At 45.0% G+C, this 14,714-nt stretch overlaps 1 pseudogene; it reads right to left on the reverse strand.

Annotated features, from left to right (window-relative positions):
- Positions 1 to 1,350: 1,350 nt before the first annotated feature.
- LOC129785698 (E3 ubiquitin-protein ligase RBBP6-like) lies at positions 1,351 to 13,468 on the reverse strand (annotated as a pseudogene).
- Positions 13,469 to 14,714: the final 1,246 nt, after the last annotated feature.

Consider the following 14,714-nt stretch of genomic DNA (forward strand, 5'->3'; position numbering starts at 1 on the left):
TCTGTTTGGCCTGGTCTTGTCCCTGAACTGTTCTTTCCTTGCTTACTGAACCTGAGAATTTTAGGTATCTCTGGGACGGATTGCTGTGTTTTCTTTTGATTTATCTTTAAGATTTTATAAACACGATGCACACTTATAATCTATCCATAACAAATACATACCAAAAGGAAGAACTAACTGGTAGGGCAATAACAGCAAAAAGAGATTCCTCTCTCTCCAACGGAGAGAAAGCAGCTTGGCTATTTGAGATGACTAGACTAAAGAAATTCAAAATGGTCATAAAAAAACAGCACTGACTCTTCCAACAATTTGCTCCATCACTAAGTCATTAAGAATCAAATGTTGGAGGCTGACTTCAATTGGGAAATCAGTTTCTTCAGCCCTATCCAGCCAGTAAGTAATTCGAAAGGGTGGCTTTGCACCTCATCCTGTCGTTATGTTTAATTTTGATATATACTTACGGTTTCCTCCAAAAGCGTTTCTTTTTCAGAGTCTACTTTTGGGTCACATACTGGAGTTTTATTTGTAATCGTTTTACTGCAAGCACAGATCCCCTTTGTTAGAGCCAACTCAAGCTGAGCCACTTAAAAATGAATTGCCACTTGTATTCTCCACAGCTATCTGTGCATACGCATTTCATTATAAATCAGCTACTGTAGAAGTAATGTAGGTGTTACAGCCTGGTTTAACAGGTTACAAGTCGTCAGAGACTGAATTTCTGTGAAATACTTACAGTCCCCAGCCTGGTCTGCCACCTGCTGAGCGAACTGCACTGGCTCTCATCGGATGACCTTTTGGAGTGGGGAGAGGAAAAAGAAATAAATCCCATTCAGTTCATCTGAAGATAATTTTTTTAGAAGAAATTCTAAAGTTACGGTCACTCACCAGGTGTGGGTATTTTTAGCTCTTGGGGGCCCAGAAGACATGGTACTGCCGGTTGTCTTGCTACAGGAACCGGAAAGCCCTTGTGAATAAATGCAAACAGTTGGAAAATAAGCTCTAATAAATACTGTATTTCAAAAGCATATGTTGAAATAAAACTTAACAGACCGCTGACTGACAGAGAGGAAGATTTAGAAAGTTTGGTGGCAGTCACCTGAGCAGCAGGTGTCACAGTCACAAGTGGTCGTGCAGGCGGTGACGGCGGCTGTCGCTGCTGCTGCTGCTGAATCTCCTTATGGAGCCCTGTTGTGTAGCCGGTTCCATTGTGGAAGTTGTTCACAGCCTAGAGGCAGAAGAACATGGACAAAAAGATCAAAGTGTCAGATTATGATGACAATAGATGAAGAAAAGCCTCCACAGGGTAAAATGACTTGTATAGTCCTGTGCATGCTGTCAAGCCTAGAGTAAAGCAGCACACAGAGATAGGAACACATCACATGAAACACTGCTATTAAGGACTGGTAGCTCAGAGTATCTGTAGTTAAAGGACTTCAGTGTTAACAGCGAATCTGAGAGGCAGGCAAGCATGTTTAGACAAAAGTTTGACCTGAGTTTGCCTGATTATCTCTAAAGAGTTGTCAGCTTCTGTAACAACAGACAATGCATTTGAAAAGTAAATGCAGCCTTATTCAGTTTATCCTTCTTTAAGGAGATGTCAATAATTTCCTCCCTTTCAGCTTTTTACAAACAGACTTTCCTTACAAACAGCTGATGAAAAAGTCACCACGTTACCTGGCGCAGGAAGTTGTTGGCAACTAAAGCGTCAGGAGAAACACCTGTCTGATGACACGCCGGGCAAGTATGTTCCTCCGATTCCAGTAAAGCTGTTCTAATACCTGTGTGTAATTAGAAGCGTCAAAATAGGTTTCAGCCAAAGTAGGGAACTCTTTGGGGTTCTCATCAATTATAAGAACACACAGACGATTAATGGCTGGATATGGTCTTGAATGGAGAGCATGAAGCTATAAATGGTCATTAGTGTAAAAAATGCCCAGTATGCAGCAAATCGCTATACAGTTTTGACATTTCCCTGTTGTAACAGCTGAAGACCATAGAGTGGGCTGTGTCCTGATGTTTGGACTAGTCTTTTTTCTACTACCGAGTACAGCAAGAAGCCACCAACATCAAGGCTAATGAACAAAGCACATCTCAAAAAGCCATGAGTCGGTTCGAGTTTTGAAGGTTTAACCAACTCCTGTGGCAAAGAATGTAGATTAAATGCCCGACTGCCTGTTTGTGGCGGAGCAGAGTCAGTCACCAGAGCTGGCTCTATAGTTGTGTATGAGAGAAAGAGCTGTGGACAAACTACGTGCATTCCATATCTAATACTGTATTCACCTGCACAATTATGCACTCTTCTCGTACTCGACCTTCCGCATGTGAAGAAGATTTGACTAGATACACAGAAAGGGAAAAAAGCTCTTTGGCCTTTGGGTTTGTTTTCCCCCCCCCCCCCCCCCCCCATTACGGAGAAGAGGCCTTTCCTACTCCGGGCGTACTGAAGTATGAAATAGACCTGGTAGCACAGGTGATCTCCTATTCCTGCTTTCAGAAGATCTGATGTGGTGTTTTGGATTAAAAAACACGGGAGGGGAGTTTACTCCTTACATTACATTACGCACTTACATTCGTCACAATAACTTGCTCCACAGCATGGAATAAGCGCTGCATCCGTCACTGGATCTTTACAAATGGGACATAACAACTCGTTTGGAACAGGCCTGTCTGCGGAGGAGGAGGAGGGCTCCTCTGGTAAAAAGGGTGGCTTTTCCTTTTTCTCTCTAGCATAAGCTTCCCTGGAGGGCAGGTGGGGAAGGAAAAAGAAAAAAGTGAAAGATGGGAAAGGAAAAATTTTCCAAGCTTTGGATTTTATCAAACTAAGGTGATAGATGGAAGTCTTCTCACTCCACATTGGCTTTCTACAACGTAGGCATTTACGCTAAATGACTTCTCTAGAGCCACACTATCAGAAGAAGAAGGAGGGGGGAACATTTTTCCTTCTGCAGAACTCTCCCATCCGTTGGATCAACTACGAAATGAGCTCAGACTAGAAAAATAATTGCTTGACAGCTAGAGAGCAGGGGAAAGGAATCCCACCTCTCCTTTGCCAGAGGGTAAGTGCAAATTGCTGGATCAGGGTAAAGTTCGTCCCCAAGTAATTTCATTTTGTAAATGAAAGAAGTCTGTGCTACAGCTTCTACAACAGGAGATCCATGACAGAAAAAGGGAAGTGCTACCGAGTGCACTTTCCAACAGCCACTCCTGTCAGCACACAGCAGTAATTTCTTAGTTTATAGCAACAGGAACACTTCAGCCCGTTTCACACATGAGATTTGTTAAAAGTCAGAGGAGGAGGAAATCTCAGTCCAAGGGCTATTTGTTAAATTTTGCAAGAAGCCTTTGAAACATAAACCAGAAGCAAAATGAGCATTCAGAGAGAATGATGCCAGCTGGAAACACTACTGAAATGCCTTGCAGAAATACAGGTTCTTAGCATACCCCAAGGTCAGCCAGCTTCCCGGGGCATGAACAGTAGGACTACTCTATTTCAATATGGGAAAGTATTGCAGATTTTAAGGTTAAGATACGACGGTAGTGCTTCCTCCCTCGTAATTAGAGGCTGGCCACCTCGGCTGCATTGCCACTCAGACATTTACGCATGGTTGCTCTCATTCGCATTTTGGTCGGTCCGATTAATTCCATACTTACGCATTAATAGTTGGTATTGCGTATTTCCCAGCCTTTGTCAGCATGGCACCTTTTGTGTTGGGATCCTTCACCTCCACCAGGAAACTCCTTGGAATTCCGGTGCTCCTTTTAATTCTGCGAACAGGCTCCACATTTTTGTCCTGTTGAGAACAGCACACTTAAAATGACGTTTCAGAGATAATTTTAAGCAGCGAAAGCCTTTAATCCCCTCCTTTTACCTAACATAATGGCTGCTCGACTCAAACTCCTGCTTTCCCCAACGAGCATAGCCAGGACGTACCACAGGTTTGAGCAGAGTTTTGAACCCAGTCGTCATTCTTTGGCTTAACTTCAGGACCCTTCAGGGTGAAACAGCCCTTTGCTCACCGTCCACTCAGAGCAGAGGCACAAACCTGTTCCCCCTCCAAAGCCCCTGGGCAACGTGTGAGAGCTTAATTCAGGGTCTCCAAATCAGCCCCCATGGAAACTTACATTCACATCTATATAGGAAGGCTGAATTCATCCCTCCTGCACGTACATTCAGGGACTGATGTTAAACGGCATGAATATTCAGCCAGAGGCTTCTGTAGTTAAAACTGACAGATACTCAATAGACGGGGTCGACAGAAACCTCTTGTTTTTAGAGGAAATACCAACAACTTTGAACTGTCATTAGAAAGAGTTAGAACCAGGAACATTTCCAGTACTATTGAAATAGATACAAATATCTATGAAAGTTCACTGAGTAAGATCTATGGACATCTTTAATGTCTGTGACCTAGAGAAAAAAAAAGTTTCACATTTAGAATTCCAAGTTTCCCTTGAATTTGGGAGGGCTTTGCAACATTGCCATGTAACATTTCGCCCCGAGAGAAACAATTCTTACTGGGAGTGTTCATGTCTTTGTCACATAAATGCCAAGGTAAAAAACCCTAAAAGCTCGGTAACACCAGAGGCCTGCCCCAATCTTACCCTATTTACCGGGCAGTTCTTGGCATAGTGGCCAGGTTTTCCACAGCAAAAGCAACTGGATGATGGTGGAGGCAGACCCAAGGGTTCCCTCAAGTAACTAGAAGGTTTGGGGGAAAAAAGGAAAAGGTATGCATGTGTCTCTCTTCTTAAAAGAAACATCTCCATACTTTTTCCATAACCTTTGAAGATCACATTTGATACTTACTTGGATGGATCGTATTCATGGCAGGACTGTATCATCATCGCCTTTATCTTATCCTCTTCGGAAGCATTGGCTTCAGCCAGGTTGGCAGTCTGTTTAACAGGTAATGGTTATTTGACACACACATTAGGCTACAAATAGGCTCTCTTTGTACCTTACATAAAGACTTGTGAAGCCAATCCAAGTTTTGTCCAAGCGGACTGAAGCTATGTGTAGAAAAAAGCCCACCAGCCAGCATTTTGAAGCTGGTCTTTAAGCTCCAGACTAGTCAAAGAAGCTAGCCATGGTACATTTAACTGAGAAAGATGTGTGCAAGTAGCAGTATTTACATTCTGCAGTGTCAAAAGGACACACAACTTCAGAGTCGTGGCAGTTGGTTTTGCTTGCTGAAATTCAGCTTCAGACCCAGAAGCATTAAAAGGAATCAAGCTTTCTATAATCCCTCAGCAAGAGAAAAGATTCTTTTCAGCAGACATCTGACCATCATGTGCTGTAGGCAGTCCAAACCGCACGGTTCCGCCCCCTCCCCCACCGCCACTCGCTTCTTCATAGGAAGTGACTGAACTACAATTTTTTTCCAGTTGGCACTGTCCTTTTAACACGCAAATTGTAATATAAACCTTACGCAGAACTAGATCTTCGAACTATGGAAGCCAGATGGTTTTTTTTACACCGTACTTCTTCAAATGTTTCTATTACACACTAGTCCAGATACAAGCAGGGTCAAAGGGGGTGACTGTAAATTATTTGGAACTTCAAGCACCTATCCTACAGACCAACTGCTCATGTTTTCCTTTTTACATGCATTCACTCACAAAAGCAACCAACTAGTTTCCACATGTTATTTCATCTAGCTGTTCCATATACGCAGGAACATAATCCAGATCTCCATCTATGAAATCATTTCCAGTAACATTTGCAGAGAACTTTTATAGACACTTGACTGATTTGTCTGAACCCAAATGGTTTACAAAACACATCCAAAACCCACAACACATTTCTAGGAACAGACCACCATTCAAATATGGCATTCAATACATAGTCATAACAAAGCAGAGAAGTTCTTACTACACATTGCCTCCTGTGCCAGCCTGCACTAAAGAGGCTAGGGTAACAGTTCGGAGCTGCTTTGTTACCTATCTCCGTATTTCTGAAATCTTTGAATTTCTCAAAAGCTTGGACAGTTTTCCACATTTTAGAGTAAATTTCACATGACTTTACAGAACCAAGGGACAGCCCTGAGGGAGACCAATGTCTTTTGGTGGCTGCTTCCCAAACTAATTCTGCACACACCTCCACCCCCACCCCCACCCTGCCGCAAAATGTTAATTAACACAATTAAATTTATTAAGAAAATAAATAAATGCAGCGAGCGAGGGAAGACGTTCCCAGTGGGAAGGATTTCTTTCTCTTGGACATGAGCTCTGGCCTTCATTTTCAGAGGAAAGAACTAGCTCCTCTGCGTTAGGCCCTGCCTTCTCTAGTCTTTGTAACTTTAAAGACTATGCTTTTAATCACTTCTGTGGCTAGCACTACGCCTCTTCACCAAGTGCAATCACTAGTGTTTCCCCAGACAACGTTACACGTTGCTGAGCACAAAATACAAGCAGTTCCATTACAAAATATGCTTTCAGGCGGTCACGTCTGCTGATGTGCCTCGCATAAACACTGGCACAGTCCTATCAACAATTAGGTGCACTTGCACACTTTTCACAGTCTGCATGTAAACAAATTAGGTTGCGTCGTCCTCTATCTGTATGCCACAATTCAAGCAGTCCCGCACCATTCAAAGAATGGATCTGTAACTGTAATGACTAAAAATTCAAAAACAGCCATGCAATTGTCCATGTTCCAGAAACACGTCTGTTCCGGCTGTTGCAAAGGCCCTAGAAATGTCCATGACTTACAGCCAATTAAATCCTGCTGTAAAAATGGTGTTAGTTTCCAATGAACAATGAGCGGGACGTATGAAAAATGGTAAACAGCTTCTGAAGTGCTGCTTCTTTGTGTCTCGCAGATGAGTAACACTGCAGCATTACACTGAGGCCAATAAGGTGCTCCCCTTCCATCTTCCCAAGCTGGGAACTACTCTCTACAGGATAGTATCAAAGTAACATTTTAAAGTTAGGAGAAACACTCTGAATTATTAACAATTAATGTTTTGCTCATATTACAGCAGTTATCCAGCTAGAGAGCACAGTGTAAGGTTTGAAAATACAAGGATACACACCCACACCCACCCCTTTCTTTTTAACACGATTTCACAAGCAAGTACATCTAAGCATACCTTAATAAGCTGGGCCAGAGAAAGAGGTGCGGAAGGGTCGCCAATCTATTCAGAAAAATTAAACACATACTCAAGTTCTACAATCAAAACAGAGCAATAGTTCACCCCTACTGCTGTATGAAAGCCTGCGCTATATCCTCTGAGTGTCACTGGAAGAGCCACCTCCAAGCCAGTGGAATTTATACTTGTTCAAAACAAAGTCCAAACCTTAAACAGCTTAAGTAGGCCTACGTTGTTAATGAGAAGAAACTAAAGCAACCAACCCCTCCTGAGATCAACCTATTGCTCAGAATACCTCAGAGGGGGACCCTTGTCAAATGCTCACAACTGCTTAAAAGACGGAGGGTTAAGGAAGCTGTCCATTTGCAGCTCGAAAGGATCTAAAAAAATTATTTCCGTTTATTTGAGTAGGAAGTGTCACTACAGGAAACATTGTCAGTGCAGTTTATAAATTAATCAGTTAATAGCTCATCATCTACTAAATGCACACAAGTATGATTCATGAATGCAGTATAGTTTTTGCGCTGTCTTTCATTTACTTTAATTAGACCCCAAGTTCACGAATTTCTAGATTAAGTTATCCTAAGAGCTTACAAAGTGATCAGATCCAGTGACCTAGAGCTCATGTAATGCCTCACTCCATTCTAGTGAAGAACAAGCAGTTATACTTACAGATGAAAACCAACCACCACCACAAAGTAATGTTTGTACTATGAGGGCTATTTTGAAATGCATCGTTGCACGTAGCATACCCCCCAAGGGCCAAGTGGAGATCTAGGCCATTACTAGTCAAGTGTCTCCTCGAGTTACTTATTCATGTCTTAGCAGCAGAACAACAGTGTTTTCTGACCGGAAGAAAAATGCTGCCCCTTTTCCAAATGTAAATTCAAAGTGGTGGCGTACTGAAGAGTGGCACCAAGTTCAGTGGTGCAAACCTTGAACCTACAAGCTCTAAAAATGAGCATACATTATCGGTACAACACACAGTCACACAAGAAATATTCTAGCCTATTCAGTACGAAATGCAATGCGTTACTAGGCACAAATACCATTATTCACATTAGAACCGCGCAAATGTTGGCATTGCTCAGTTTTCACTATGCTGAATCAAATACATTGGATTTACAGCATACACTATGTTTCACTGGAAAATATGTTTGAGATATATATATTATAAATATTATATATAAAACATATATATTTTATATATTTTTATATATATTAAAAAATTAGTACAAGGCTACATTTCTTAGACTTAGGTGCAGCATGTAGCAAAAAGTTTCAGCTTGTGTTTTTACATACCTCTTTTGATGTTCTACTCGCTGGCCCAGTTCGACTTCTAGAAGAAGAAAGAAAGATGATCAGAACTTAAAATAAAGCACTCGTAACCAACATAAAGCAGGGAAAACAGTTTATAAAACCTGAACATCAAAACATTGTGTACTGGTAGTCTTATGAATACGGAAATTTATTTCTATACATAAAGTGTGCTCTCCTGGTGCATTCAGTGCAACTGAAATAAAACCCAAAATCCCATTCCTTCTTTGCCCCCAATGACTCTAAGGTACAGAATACAGCAGTGCAAGAAGAAGTCCTCACATATTTTCTTTCTGCTCTCTAAGTACCAAAACTGTGAAGACTGTGCTACATTTTTCTGTTCTTAAATAGTCAGCCATCCAAATACGAAGGCACTTTCAGGCAATCTGTATAGCCCCACTACCACAAATAGGTACCAGATAGAGCACTTTGGTTTCTACACTCCTCTGACAAAACGAGAACAGTTGTCTGTAGAAAAGTGTTTCTTGGTGGAAGCCCAAGCACTGTGTTCAGGTACCTACCATACTTAGCCTAAAGTGACTACAAATAGCAGTAGAAACATCACCTGAAAGCAGTTCCTAGGATTTTCTGAGATCGAGGAGGCCTGTGTTAAAAAAATAAGAAAAAAAGTCTTGATTACCAGAACTTCCTTTAAGATCATCTTGAACATGCTACAATATTTTAGGGAACACTTATGACACACAAGCCCTTGCCGAGATTCCACATACTCATTGGTCTGTACCTGCATGCTACTCATGAATCAAACATGCAACCGCCCATCTAGTTAACAAACAACTCATACCTCATCCAAAGCGTCCCACGAGCAGAGGCAACCCAAAGGCTGCTGTGCAAGTCCTGCACAAATAGAAAGGCTCATACTTCCTGACACTGCTACACCACCACCAGGCTCGCGAGTACAGCCACGTACCTCCTGAAGATGAGGAAGCGCGAGGAAAAGCTTTAGATTACCACACCATGGTTTCTTCATCCACTTGCCTTGAGGAAGATACTACAAGGTGACTAACACATTCCTGAAGGCCTCTCCACCATGACAGCATGCATTCACCATTCCCAAACATTAACAGCTCTACCAGTTGTTTCCACAATGGTTCCAGCTGAAGGAATAGAAAGCTGACCTGCCTGATCCATTTGCAACTTTAGCAGAGCAGCGGCATTCATCCCTTATCCCCACGTGCAGGTGCTTCTTGGATCTTTGATGCTAGTGGCACCTAGCCTCTCATTTTAGGGCAGCATTCCAACACCAGGAGAGGGTGCCATCCAACCAGAAATGGAGGCTATATTGACAAGACAGCACTAAGCATCCCCATCTAAATTAACCCCCCAAACAAGGCCATGCTTAGCAGCACAGTGCTGTGGCATCCAGAAACTCTTGGTAGTGCCTGAAAGCACTAATATGCCCAAAGCTTACAGGAGAGCCACATAAATTCAGGGGGGTTTGCTTGCAGATGCTTCATGGGTACTAGGATGCTGCTGTACTGTTTGTTTGAGACACGCTGAAACTTGCCGGTATACTTTATTTATTGAGAACTAACATTAGAAAGACACGGCATAACCACAAGTCAATAATATCTACTAATGGTGGAGGAGAGGTCTGTCTTGAAGAAGGCTGGAAAACATGACCATTCAAACCATGCTGACGCAGCTGATACAGAACTGGACTGGACGAATACATCGATGACAGCAACAATGCTGTAGTCAGGCTTACATTTGAATATCTGCAATTGTAATCAGATCTCTGTCCTCCATAAATCTGAGGAATACAGCAGTAATACCTGGAGCACAGAGAGCAGCTTAGGGTGAAATCAAACTTAGAAAGGTAACTACCAACATTTGGGAATGTGCCCAACTGCTTTCTGAGCTTCAGGTTTGGAAAAGATCAACTGCTCCTTCACCGTCCTGGCACAAAAGGCAATACGCTTTAGGACGTTGCTCTATTTCTCTTGCCCGACACAGGCATTGTCTTTAGGAAACTAATAGGAATCACTTAAGAATGAAACTTCTTGTTCGCACGGTTTGCCAGCTGGCCACTCTCAGTCTTTCCTCTGGAGACAGCATGCAGCCCCGCCACCCCCACCCCTCTGGGGTGTAAGAATACCCTGCCCCCCCGCCCCCAAACAAAGGAAGCAGTCAAAAACTGGGACTCGGACTGCTGGCAGATGGGAAGCAATTACCAGTTCACACTGCAATGTGTCTCTCCGTTTACTCTAAAAGCAATACAAGCAAAAGCATAAAATAAGGAATCTCTCTGCATAGAGGAAACAGGATGGAGAACTTGACTCTCAGAAAAACCAACCCCAAGAACAAACCCAATTCAAACGTCTGAACAGCTACCACTGTTGGACTTTGAATGCCATGTCCCAGCGGGCTGAAAAATCTAAGTCTGCTTTGGGACAGATACATTCAGATCTGCCCTGTCACAACACAATTTAACAGCAGCTTTAACAAGAAAGAGACAACCGGAATGCCTCCGTAACCCAACAGGCACAAAGAAGGTGAACACACTGAAACCCCTCCCACAGAACACAACGCGTTATGGCTACTTACCCAATGTCTGTCTTGCCGGTAGCTTTAACTCCTCTAACAGGGACTCTCCTAACAGTTACCGATGAGTGCCTTGGAATCAGGGCATTGTCATCTGTGTATTCTGAAAACAACATCAATACAGAGAAAGCATCAGTCAGTTCGTAAGAGTGATATTAATATGTCATGACATAGCACTTCAGGGAACCCTTTACGGATAGAAAAGCAACATTTTACACACAGCGTCATGCTTTTATCATGTCCACACACTCACGGTACCTTTCCAGAAATCTTCAGGTCTGATAGTCAAACACAAGCAGCAAAATCTTTTCCATTTGTTTTGAATCGTTTCAATGCCAACAGCAAAATGGTCTCTAAAGTCACTAAAGCAGAGTCTGCTAAAACATGAGGCTCTTTCCTGATCTAACTTTCATTGCTTTTGCTCCTGTTAGCTTACAAAACCCTAGAACATGTCTCTATAATAGCGAGCACGGAAGAGGACACCCCCACCCCGCCTCCCACCTTTTAAAACACATCCCAACCATCCATTTTGCCTTCCCACCATCTTCAAAAAGAGTCCACCATCTCTTTTTTTTCCCCCCAGTGATGTGTAAAATCCTGTTTACTTTTATCTTCTATTAGCATTGCTTCTATTACGAGATTTCCGTGATCACGCGGCTCGGAAAACTCTGAACAAGTTGGCCATCTTCACTCAAGGTTCACTGAAGGGTCTTTCCAAGATCATGCCAACATTTAGTCAGGACTCCTGCACAAAGTTATAAAACCCACTACCATATCTCCACAGGGAGGATCTCCAAGAACCCCCTTTAGGCAGGACATCCAGGCCTAGTTCTTTCCTTCATCTTCTGAAGGTGACTTTAAACACGTAGATGCTGTTCAATAAAAACGGAAAGTCACGGTTATGTATAAAACCCCAAAATCTGGCATACACATAAATGACACCAAAATGTATTCCTTAGCTTTGCTCTGACAACCGCTGGGGGATTTTTGCATTTTCACGGGGAAAACACCCTTACAAAAGTTCCAGTAAGCATCTGTGTCACAACCTGTACGTCTGCCTCTACCTGCATGTCTGCCTCTACTGCTGTATATGACACGCGATCCCGTAACACCCCCAAGACCCCTAACACCGTGCTGTTAAGTCTGCTCACAGATACTCTCCTGAACATGCTTTACCTATCTGTAGGTAAACAGCATGTTTAGGTCCAACCACTTGAAAGGCTGGGGCCAAAGTTACAGTTACCGCAGCAGGCATGTTATTCTGTTTAAGTTTTAATACATCAAACAGGGAGAGGAAAAAATCCTATGAGTACACATTGTAACGACAAGACTGTTGTGGGAATGTCACAGAACCACAGGAAAAAAGAAAAAAAACCCCAACCGATAAAATTTGAATGTTTAAGGAATGGAGATGGTTTCCAAGTCTTTGTATTTCTGACAAGTCATATCCAAAGTCTTTAATCACATGCAAGCTTTGCCAGACGGTAGATTACCAAACTGAAACAGCACACTAAGTAATACAAAACCATTACCGTCTCTGAGAATCAAGCACCATTTCTCAGATTCAAAAGAACTTAGGGTTTCTCTAAGAACATTTCTAGGTATATTCACCATAACTGATCTGCCATAAAACTTCAGTACTGCCCTGACACCGTTTAACACGCAGTACCACGACAAAAATGCACCGTTTGAAAGAAATGAAGAAATGATGCTCAATAGCATCTGAATGAATGTGTAGCATGGTGCAGCAAAGAAGCTGTATTAGCAAGAAATGCCAAGTACACTTTAGACAGAACACTCGTCTACAAGATGGCTTTCCAGGGTCTGCATAGATTCTCACTCACAGATACACTCTTGATCCAAAACGTTGCTACTGAGCAGTTTCTGCAGCAGCCAAGCACCGCTTTTCCAATGCGGTGGAGTAAAAGTAGCTGAAGACAAATTTCAGTCACCAAACCCACTTTTTTTTCCCCTTTAAATTAGCCACCCACTCCTTTTCTATCACGTTCAGCCTTCTCTGCCGGCTTTCAAAGAAATCTGGCAGGTCTGTGATGACAAGGCATTGTCCCACATTCCCTTATCGTTTTACCTAGAAGGGTTCCCAGAAACCAAACCCCTTCCACGCGCGGTGTCGCACAGGGACCCCGTACGCTGCTGTGCCTGGCTGCGCACACAGCCCTGACAGCAGCTGCCAGCGCACAACCACGGAAGAGCAGCTCTGAGGCCCCAGCACAAGTCACCGCTGCCGGCCGTGGCCCAACCGCCTCACTGGCCGCCTGCGCCATCGCCAGCCGGCCGGTCCCCGGTCCCCGCGCCCGCCGCCCCCACGCACCTTCCATGGTCTGGGCGTTGGTGACCTGCAGGTCGCAGTGGGTCGCCTTCAGCCTCTCGCGGCCCATGATCTGGCGCCTGAGGTCGCGCAGGGAGATGTGGGGGCCGTGAAAGGTGACCACATCGGAGTTCAGCCTGGAGGAGAACTTGTAGTGGACACACGACATGGCCGGGGCCAGGCGGTGCCCGCTCCGCGATGGCACCTCACGCAGCAGCTGGCCTCGCGGCCCCCACAGCAGGTCAGGGCCCACCGAGGGGCTGGGGCCAGCAGCGCGGGCTGAGCCCGCCGGCTCCTCCTCGCAGCCCCGGTGGGAGGACGATGGGGACAGGCCCTGGCTCGGCCTCCGCTCCCTCCTCGCACCAGCGCTGCCAGGCCAAGCTGCTCGCTATGGCAACCCAGGCGGCTCCGCATTGTGACAGAGGGGCTCAGGGGGCCACTCAGCACCCCTGGGGGAGGGGCCTTCATCAGCCCCGCCTGGGCCGCCGGTGTCCCTGCTGTCCCCCAGCCTGTCACCGCCCCGTGCCCTGTCACCCCCCAGGGCTCCGGTGTCCCTGCTGTCACCCCCTGGGGCCTTCACCATCCTGCGTCACCTGTCAGCCCTTGCGCCTGTGGGGGCTCTCCCAACAGCCCTGGGCACATCACTGCCCCGTGCCCTGTCACCCCCCAGGCTGTCACGGCTTGCTGTCCCCTCCTGTAACCCCCAGGCTGTCACGGCTTGCTGTCCCCTCCTGTAACCCCCAGGCTGTCACGGCTTGCTGTCCCCTCCTGTCACCCCCCAGGCTGTCACGGCCTGCTGTCCCCTCCTGTCACCACGCAGGCTGTCATGGCCTGCTGTCCCCTCCTGTCACCCCCATGCTGTCCCAATCTGCTGTCCCCTCCTGTCATCCCCAGGTTTTCACGGCCTGCTGTCCCCTCCTGTCACCTCCCAGGCTGTCATGGCCTGCTGTCCCCTCCTGTCACCACCCAGGCTGTCACTGCCTGCTGTCCCCTCCGGTAACCCCCAGGCCTGTCCCTGCCTACTGTCCCCTCTGGTCACACTCCACACTGCCACTGCCTGCTGTCCCCTCCTGTCATCCCCAGGCTGTCACTACCTGGTGACATAAGCTACATAAGATAAAAAAGAAAAAAGAAAAAAACCAAAACGAAAACCTGCTTAGGTGAACACCAAAACACCCACGACTTTCTCAGACTCTTCACTACCCCACATGTGAGTCAAGGGACAGGATCTCCCAAAGGCTTTTTTGCAGGCACTTCCTGAAGACACCCCCACCCCCCACCCCACCCTGCTTTTCTACAAGTGCACAAAGAGGTGAAGAAGAGTTTCATGTTTAAGTTAAAGGAGGCAGTTTCTGAAATTAGCTTAGGTGAAAAAACCAAGGTGGTGTACTCATGGATTTTCTCCTCTGCAAAGC

The sequence above is a fragment of the Falco peregrinus genome, chromosome 14 (assembly GCF_023634155.1).
Source record: "Falco peregrinus isolate bFalPer1 chromosome 14, bFalPer1.pri, whole genome shotgun sequence".
NCBI lineage: Eukaryota > Metazoa > Chordata > Aves > Falconiformes > Falconidae > Falco > Falco peregrinus.